The sequence below is a fragment of the Chiroxiphia lanceolata genome, chromosome 1 (genome assembly GCF_009829145.1).
Source record: "Chiroxiphia lanceolata isolate bChiLan1 chromosome 1, bChiLan1.pri, whole genome shotgun sequence".
Lineage (NCBI taxonomy): Eukaryota > Metazoa > Chordata > Aves > Passeriformes > Pipridae > Chiroxiphia > Chiroxiphia lanceolata.
In genome coordinates, this window is record NC_045637.1 from 147,955,477 (window position 1) to 147,965,004 (window position 9,528).

The 9,528-nt window shown below is 40.5% G+C and overlaps 1 long non-coding RNA gene across 1 annotated transcript; it reads left to right on the forward strand.

Moving 5' to 3' along the window:
- The first annotated feature begins 148 nt into the window (after positions 1–148).
- LOC116792256 lies at positions 149–5,729 on the forward strand. Its single transcript, XR_004359037.1, has 3 exons — positions 149–269; positions 4,284–4,404; positions 4,497–5,729. It is a non-coding gene; the product is annotated as an uncharacterized LOC116792256 (long non-coding RNA).
- Positions 5,730–9,528: the final 3,799 nt, after the last annotated feature.

Genomic DNA, 9,528 nt, shown 5'->3' on the forward strand with positions numbered 1-9,528 from the left:
CTGGAAGCTGGGATTGCAGAAAGACCTCATGGCAAACAGGCATTAACCTCTTGGGTGTTACTAGTTTAGTATGTCCCACATCTGGCAAGCGAGAAACAAACACCAGGTATAAAAAACAATAACCCTGTCAGAGGAAACAGAAGAAACCAATACAAAATGGCTCAAGATGAATGGCTTTGTGTCTGACCTGAGAAACCAAAAAGTCTCTGCACCCTGTTCGAGAAGCTACTGGTCTTCCCATCAGCCAGTCTGGGCATCTATTCAACTGAGTATGTATTTAATTTTCTGACATTCACTGGAGGAACGTCAGCTGGAAAAATCCAGCAGACATCTTCCCCTGTGTCTGAATCAGCAGCACAAAGATTTGTGGTTATCAAAGAGAACTTGCCCCTAATTTTTAACATATAGGAATCTGCTGGTTTTGCTGTCCTGTGGTTAGCTGATTGCCCGTGTTTGCATGTGAAAATCTTTGTTCTTGTGCTGTGTTGTTTCTCTGGAATGCTATGAGCAGTTGTTTTTGTTTGTTCATACTCGGGTGGAGCTAACTGTCTAATTGGGTAAATGTTTGCAATGTTATACTTGCATGCACAGAAGACAAAGAGGGTTGGACTCCTGTTGACATAAATGACCTTTTACAGCAGCCCAGAAGTGTAAAGGCCTAAATAGAATTGGTAAATACAAGGCCACCATTTCTTATGGTCAGACCACTTAAAGTGGATTTATTTTAACTGTCATGGCCATATTTATTTCTATTTACAGATGGATTATATTTTCCAGTTGGGAGTTCTTATGATTACAGTCAGGAAGGGGGAAGTTGCCTTATTCATTGACTTCTTGTACAAAAGTGCTTCCACTGAGACTTAGCTCTATGTAAAAAAAGGCATTTATTTTCTTTGGACATCAAGGGTGAGTTTTCCACAGATGTAGAAATTTCCTAAGTGAACATTGGTAGGTGCAAATGCCTAAAGCTGTTTTCAAAATTGCAAGCTTGTGGCGCTCGTGGAAGGTGTGTTTGCATATATAATAAACACCTTGCATAAACCTTATGGGATGACTACTGCATACATTACCATTAGCTAAGCTGCAAAGTACACTGTAAATATCTACACACAAATGAACAGATTCTAATGAAGATTTATCACTGAAGAGGCTGTTAATAGGTAATTGAGCCTTTCTTTGAACAAAGGTTAATAAAAATGATTGCGACGTAAGGAAAGGGGAAATTGAACTCCACAGCAGAGGTGTCATGTAGATCTGACTCTAGTTCAGCTTCTTTGTAGCTGCAGCTGTGAAAGTCTGGAGCTTATTTAGAATGGATTTGTCCTGTCTAGTCTTGAAAGACTTGCATAGTCATATAGAACCATTCCTTCACACATGCCTTAATGGAACAAATGTCTCTGTAGGTGTAAGAAAAAACTTCAATATGAGGGTTTCAATTTTTTATTCTTGACTTCAAAAAAAAATAATAATTTAGGGTTTCGCTTCCATAAGGCCAAACTCTCATGCTGTTACACTATCTGGTATCTTAGTCATTAGCTCCACTGGGTTTGTTGTTACTAATTGTGGTATAAAAGCCGTTTATTACCACAGTGTAGCCATCCACTCCTCCAGTCCTCCTTGTCCTTTACTGTAAGCCTCAGATTTTTGTCTGACTTTACAATGTTGTATTGAAGCTTAAGTTGTCTCTGAGCAAGCGTTCATTGACCAGGTGTACAGCCATATCTCTACTCCTGCACAGTTACTTCTGTTGCCAGTCCCTACACTGTGCTCATGGATCTCCCTGTGTAGTCATTCTGTGAAGCAGATTGGGGGCTGTGAGTTGGGTAACACAGGTTGCCTTGCTGTTTTCAGCTGTATCCACTCTCTTGTCTAATCCACTTCTTACCCATCCCTGTGAATAGTGTGGTGAGTGAGAAAAAGCAGCTACAGAGGAATGGAGCCTGCTGAGGTCAGTTGTACCGCTGCCTGTTTTGCCTTCCCTGCTTGGAAAGCCTGTCTCACTGCAGTTCACCACCCAGCCACTTCACAAGGGATGTGCTCAACAGTTTCCTATGAGCTCACTCTGTCAACTGGTGGCAAACAGACCATATTTTCTTGTTGTTGGAGTCTTTGCCAGCTCCATCGTAGATTCCTGTAAGCTCAGGTCGAGTATTTCCCTCAGTCACACATAACTGGAATTAATAAAAAATCACTAACAATTCCGTGGTTTTCCTTGCTCTTGCTCTCTTCATTCTGAAAAACATCTTGTACTTTATTTCATAGTGACCTTTATCCAGCTGTAAAATCAGGTTAAAATTGTTCAGTTGTTTTAAAGGTATAGGATAAGTAGGAAAGTGGATGGTAGACAAGGCAGCAAACCTGAGTAACTCTCCCTTAATCAAGAAAACAGGCTGAAAATTGTACCACCTCCCTTCCCCAACTCAGTACTGGCTAACAAACTAAATATATACAGACAGTCTTCCTTGTGATTTTATGATTACCAATCCTATTTCTCTACTGTGTTTTTCCTGTTTCTTGTGTGTAAACAATCTGTAATAATAGTACCACGACACTTAGTGCTCATCTTCTGGTGCCCGCCCATGGAAATTACTTCCTCCTTCATGTCTTGCCTTTTCTCTGGGTGCTGCATTTAGTGACACTGGTGATCTGTGTGTGAACAGCCCACGACATTTCTCACCCTCCATCAGACCTTTATCACACCAACACCATGTTTTCTGAATACTTCCATCTGGTTTTGTCAGAAGATCTGGACAAAGATTTCTAACCTGGATTATATACGTATTTCCTTGACTTTACTGTATAAGCTTATTTGAGTTGGACAAGAAGAACTTGTCCTATTGTTTGGTCCTGGGATATTACTGAAGACCCATTGAAGTAGCAGAGAAGCTTTCATGAGGTTGGGGAAGGAATGTGTCCTTTCGTGCTTCTGCTCTCCTGCCTGGATCTGCTAAAGCCAAGTCTTGTCCATTCACAAGAGAAATTCTGTCGTGAATATCTGATATTTGAACTGGCAGTCAGTCAGAAATGCTTAACTACCCAATGACTTTCCCCACAAGCAAAAGGTAAATTTGCACTTGAAATTTTCAATCGCATGTTTAAAGTCCACAACCCAATTTGCAAAGGGAGGTCATTAGCATTTAGCTTTGTATTAGGAAATATCCTTTACCAACAAATTTCAGTGGCAAAAGGAAAGACCTGGGCTTGTTCCAAAAGATTCATTCATGAAAAATTCTACTCAATTAAAAAGGAAATTTACAAATTTTTTAAAGACTTACTGTGTCTGGTATGAGTGTTTTAGTCTAGGCTAACTGTACATTTTACAGATATTTCAACTCATTTTTATTTCAACTGATGTTTGAGGTAGCAGTATAATAAATAATGTAAGAATTATTGGCATGTCTTTAATGTTCTTGTCTGCATAACATATCTGGATTCTCTGTAGAAATAAAGCCTGCTGGTATTTCATGTTGAAGGTGAAGAATGTCCATCAATATCTTTCTCAGGGGAATAGAGAGAACAAGGCCTGGGAGAAGGTAGTTTGGCAAACACACTCCTCATGAGGAGCAAACTTGGATGGTAGCTTGTCTAACTCTTCCCAAGCAGTGGAGCGTGTCATTGCTTTTGCAATAAACCATTCTTCAGGAACTGATATAGACCAGCTGAAAAATAATTAAAAACTTAATTTTCTGTAATACTGTCCATCAAACAACTTTTTGAAAGGCTGCTCTGCAGCATGAAAGAAATGACTGGCAGCAGTGCAGGGAGAACAGAGAGTATTTATGACCAGTGGAACCATGGCTGGCCTTTTGCCCTAGAGAAATGGCTTGACGAGAAGATCTTCTGCTTAAACCAAGCATTAGTAAAATAATTTGGACCTAGGCTTGAGGTGATGATGTTTAGCAAAGCTGCTGCAAAGGCTTTTTTACTGCTCAGAGTGATACTGAACTGAATGAATGCTCTAGGGGTCTGTTGTGTGCAAACTCACAGCTGCACAGTCGATCAATCCCCTATCTTTTGAGAAAACCTGAATTTTTACCGAGGTATAAAATTTGTAGTTTGGGTCTTTTACAAAGACTTGTTCCCAATAGCTAAAATCCTATTTGATTCATCCCTTGCAGTTGCTTTACAGTTTATTGTGTAGTACATCAAAAAAGGCAAACAAAACTGTATCTTCAGACAGATGTAAGGGACAGATGCACTGACTCAACTGCTCAAGAGGACAAAACCCAAAATTTGGTTCTTTATTACAAACTAACACACATAAAACTTCTGTCCTTCCTAAGTCCACAGTTCCATGGAGCCTGTTTCAACACATAACTAAAGAACCAGAGCAAATACAGCAAAAGCTAATGTCTGTGACTGGATTAGCTGCTGTATTGGTGTTGCTACTGACCTAGTCTGCTGGTAACCACAACTTTTCCTTTTTTTTTTTTTTTCCCAAACTGCCTGAGCCATAGTTGTTCTAAACTTATTTGCTATTTCCTTTCCTTGTTTAGGCCATCAGATAATGCCACCAGACATTGTTTTGTCTCCTGAGAAGACTGAAAGGGGGAGGATTCAAAGCTGGTTTAAATTAATTTTTTTATGCTCACCCATTAGTCTGTGTCAAGTTATGCTGGATATGCTGTTCCAAGAGACAGCTCAGGCTTCTTTATCTGTTGTAGTAGCACTGCTTTCCTTTTCAAATCAGCGAACAAGAAGCCATGTCTTAAACAAGCCACTTCATTATCTTTTGCTTTGGATATTTTTGTGGGTCTTTTCCCTAACAAAAATATAAATAATAGTTTATCACTGATAATAATTAAAACAAGTATTTTTTCCTAGTAGGTCATAAACTGAATAGAGAGTCTGTAGTCATTTATCTATCATTTCAATGGGGAAATCAATTCTCAGTTATCTACGCGTGGCTTGTCTGGACTGCACATTAACCAGGCCAGGGATGCACTGACATTGGTTTATTTACCACGTGGAAAGTTGCCTTTGGACCAGAAGACTGTATTGATTCACACAGCGTGTTTCATGAACATCTGTCAAATCATGGCTCCCTCAAGTTCAGCAGCAGATTATCTGTGTCACAGCTGTGTGAAGGCCACTCCAACAGCCACTGCAGGCTGTGACAGCGACGTGCAGAGTCAGCTGTCATGGTCAGGCTCCTACAGGAGCACTGGGGAGAGCAAGGCAGAGATCTAACACTTCTTTGCATGTTTACTTTGCATCAACCTGGGCTTATTTGTGCTCTGGGACTTACAGTGGCAGCCCCTCAGCTGTCTGAAGCTGAGAAAACAATCTTCTTTGCTCCTTAGGCTACCAGCACAGGAGAGATTTCCAACTTCTAATAAACTAGTTTGCAACTAGTTAGTTTAATTTAGTTAGTACTAAATTAGGGTACACTGCCTACACTGTGCTTGTAGGCAAGGCTGCTGTTTCCAAAAACTGGTTATGTCTTCAGCAAGCTCTCATTCCACGTGTTTCCCAGCGAAATGGTTTTCCTTTTCACCTTTGGCAGCAAACACGGACTGCTTGACTATAACTTGTGTTTACTATAAATTAATAGAATGTGGTGAGTTTAAGTCTTAATGCAGGTCATTGGTTCAATTTAAACTGTTTAGGTGTTTAAATAATAGACTCTATGTCAAAATGATGTCAACAAAAAGGATCTGGTTTGTTTTGTTTAACTGAAAAAAAATTACAGATTTGTATTTACTTTGTTATCTTTATCTTTTATTATTTCAAAGAGATTCTGAATAGAGATGTTATCTCACCTTTAACTGTGCTCTTGCAATCATGTAATTCATCAAACCAGTAATTTATGTTTTTGTTGAAAGCAGGTGAGAAGTAATTAACTCATGTATTAACTCATCCTTGTCTTTGGAGGTCTTTCATTTTCAGGAAGTATCCACACTAGCAGGTTGTTTTTTTTTTTTTAAATTTCAGACTCTTCAAAACTATTGAGCTTCTCAACAGTGTATTTGAGTGCTTGAAGCCTTGCAGAACTAAGTCTGAGGATTCTAATCCTGTACACATTGAAGTCGTGTACCATATTCATATTGACGTCAACCTAGCAACTGGAATCCTGGGGCAGGACTATTTGTCCCACTGACTTTTTGGTCCTGGTTTTTAGGACATTTCCCCATTCTGCCGCGCACATCCAAAAGTTGTTTACTTGTCTACGTGTGCTCCTGGCAGTCTGTATTCCTGGATGACCTACTTTTTGCAAGAATCAAATGCCTGTGACAGCAGGAGGGTTTTATTGGGCCTGGCTGCTGTGCTCACACCACTGCAGTGAGAGTGCTCACGGTCAATGACACTGCAAGTCCGGGCTGAGCAAACTCGTTTCCTGCCAACTTTGCAGAAGCTTTTACATCAATCACTTACTAGCAGCACATACTCGAGAGGATGGGCTCATACAGATGTGTTTTCCATTAACAGATTTAACTCCAGGGCTAACCAGCAAGCATGGACAATGTGGTGATGGAAACGAGGAGTTTCTGAGCAGAGCACACTAGTAAAGGAACCAGGACACTCTCCTCTTGTCCTATTAACCTGGTGCTGAATCACAATTAACTCATGGTTTCCTCTGTAGTTTCATCTTCCTCAGCTAAAAATTTTGAGGGTGTGACAGATCAGCAGAGGTCAGGTGAGGCTGGATGGAAGGGGAGGAGTAGCTCTCCTTTAGATTTTTTTTCCGTGGCAAAGTTGGTCACACCTCTAATAGCCAGACTCAGCTCTGTTTTCAGGTAAGCTTAATAACAGGTTGCTAGAGTGCTTAGCTTGTTCAATCCATTCAGTAATTAAAGCCAGTGCCGAAGCCATAAAACTGAGTACAGAGTAAGGTCTTAATGAACACAGTAATTTGGCTGCAAGTACAGCTCCGTGCAACTTCCTCATATCTGGCTTCCTCTTGGATGGAACAGTGCAGTCATCAGACAGAGCAAGGATATTTGGCAGCCGAGGACAAAACCCGAGCATTTAAGTGGCCATCAATAAGACCAGTTCAGCCGTGCATGTCCAGGAAATTAAAACTAGCAATACTCAAGCTGGATTAGTTATTTTTCAAATTCTCAAAGCGCTGAGAACTTTGTGTTTTTATGCAATATTGAGGCTGATACCTCCAGCTATATGCACATGCTGAGGCAATGTTTTTAATGACTCAGGGAAAGAAGCTGTCTACTGAATCACCAATATCCAAACCTGAAGAACCCAAATGTTTTTTGCAAATCTGAATATAATTAAACATAGCCTTACTCTTTTGATTAGGCGTGAAATAACCACAGATGATGAAACTCCACTTACATAACAGTAAAAATATTACTTGTTTTAGTTTTCTACCGCAGAACCTGAAATCTACAACCTGCAACAGTATGTTGTTTATAAGGACCGAGAAAGGGATAAAACAAATAACTACAAGAAATGAATATATAAAAGAACTATACTAAATATGAGGACAACATTTCTGCTCATAAAAATCCTAAACCAGAAGGTGTTAGAAGCTGGAAAAATATTCTAGAGGTCAAACCATGTAAACCTGTGCTGTTCTTAACCCACGGGCCATTGTCAGACACTGGTCCTTGATTTTATCTAGGGTGGCTTTCGTCTTCACTCATCATGTTGCACATCTTCTCTTGACACCACAAGCAGTTGCATCAGATCAGAAGAACCAGACAGCAGATGTCTCAGGCTGTCCCAAAAATATATAATTTAAAAAAACCCACCAGGTAAACATTGCATGAGGACATGATTAATGCCAGAAGAACAGAGAGTGGAAATTCAAGGAATGGCAAAAATTATTAGTAACAGAAAATATGTATTTCCCAAGATCTAGAATGTAGTAAGAAAGATCCCTGGGGATGAATGCCATGTAGTGTCAAAAGTAGACTAAATAAAAGGTTAGAAAATCCTGTAAAAGAAACGTTCTCACATTTTCATCTGTTGACTTACTGAACTTTCCTTTACAACATTTGCTACAAGAACTCTTGTGCAAATAATCTGTTTTTTTGTTAAAGCAGAAATCATTCTGCTCAGATGCTGACTTGTCTGTTTTCCAAGCAGAGATACACCAGAACATCAGCAGAGTCGTAGGCATTGCCCAATACTTGCCTGTTCAAGTGTTGACAGTAACTGCGGGCAAAGAGGAAACACCTTTTTTGGCTGTGTAGGCAACTTTCATCACATCTACCAGATTGATGTGTAGGACAGTTGTAGAAATCCAGAAAGAAGGACCCTGAGGCCTTCAGCTTAAGCTCCAGTCCTATGCTTATGCCTGTGTTAATCTGAAGTAGATCCCATTACATTGATCTAATTTTAAACAAGTTTGCATAAAATTTAAGTATTGGTCACACTAGAGAGTTGTGCTGCACACTCTGCTATCCTAAATGGATATTGCTATCTTAATTTTGATGGAATCGGAACACTTTCCAGTGGATGAAAATAACGAAAGAAGAGGTAGATCCAAGGCTTTTCACTTCTAGGTTCTAAAACTCACCTAGAAAGATGTGCCATTGACTTGCAATGATAAGTGTTATCCACGCTGCAGGTACTGAATTTATTTATATACATACAAAAAAAAAAAAAAAAAAAGAAGTAGACCACAGTTGAACTCTGCTGAAATACTAATTCAAAACTGGCCTCATGTTAATCACTTTGTTGGAGTGATTGCATAACTTGGAAGGGCTGAGAAAGGCCATAAGTTTTATAGTCATGACAAACTGCAAAACAACTGGAAATAAACAGTGGAAAGGGGAGCACTTTGCTGCCATGTCTGTCTCCAGTTGCAAGTGAACACGACTCGGTGGCTCTGGTGCTTTCGTCGCTCTGACTTGTCTTTGATTAATGCACGTGGAACCTCAGGAGCCCTGGCACACTGTTTTATACCTATTTCATAACTGCCTGGAGTTTCTTGTTAAGTAATGTGGCTGTGAGCAGTTACAAAGCTGTTCTGCTTCTCATAACATCTCACAGGAGAAAGAATTTAGCTTTTCCCCATTCTGTACTACAAGAGTGGCAGAGATGTACATCTTGCACCCTACCTGTTATCTGGGCGTTGTCACAGGGTGTGAGAATTAAAAATCTCCACTGATAAACTACAACAGCTTCTCTCTTAAATGTCCTGAGTACCATTCCTGCTCTCTGCCTATCCCTTGAGCAGCAGGAGACCTCTTTGACAGGCTGGGACCTGGGCCTCGAAGACTTCACTGCCTTTTGGATGCTACAGCACAAGATGTTGTTATGGGTCTGTTCGTGATCCTTCTCCACTCGTAAAACTCAGGAATTTCTTCTCTGGCACCGCTCTCTCCTCTTTTTCTCCACTACCTACCTTGGAACTGGGGACTCCCTTCGCCTTCCATTCCCACTTCCACTCCCACTGATCTGGTGCAGCCCCTGACTCCACAGACACTCTGCTCTGAACTAGAAGTTTTCTGGGGGAACGAGGTGCTCTACCTGTCCGGGAAAGGAAGTGGGACAGAGTGTGGCTGCTTTTCAGCCTTCCCTCTCTCCGTGGCCACAGTGGTGGAGCTGCGTGGGTGGAGA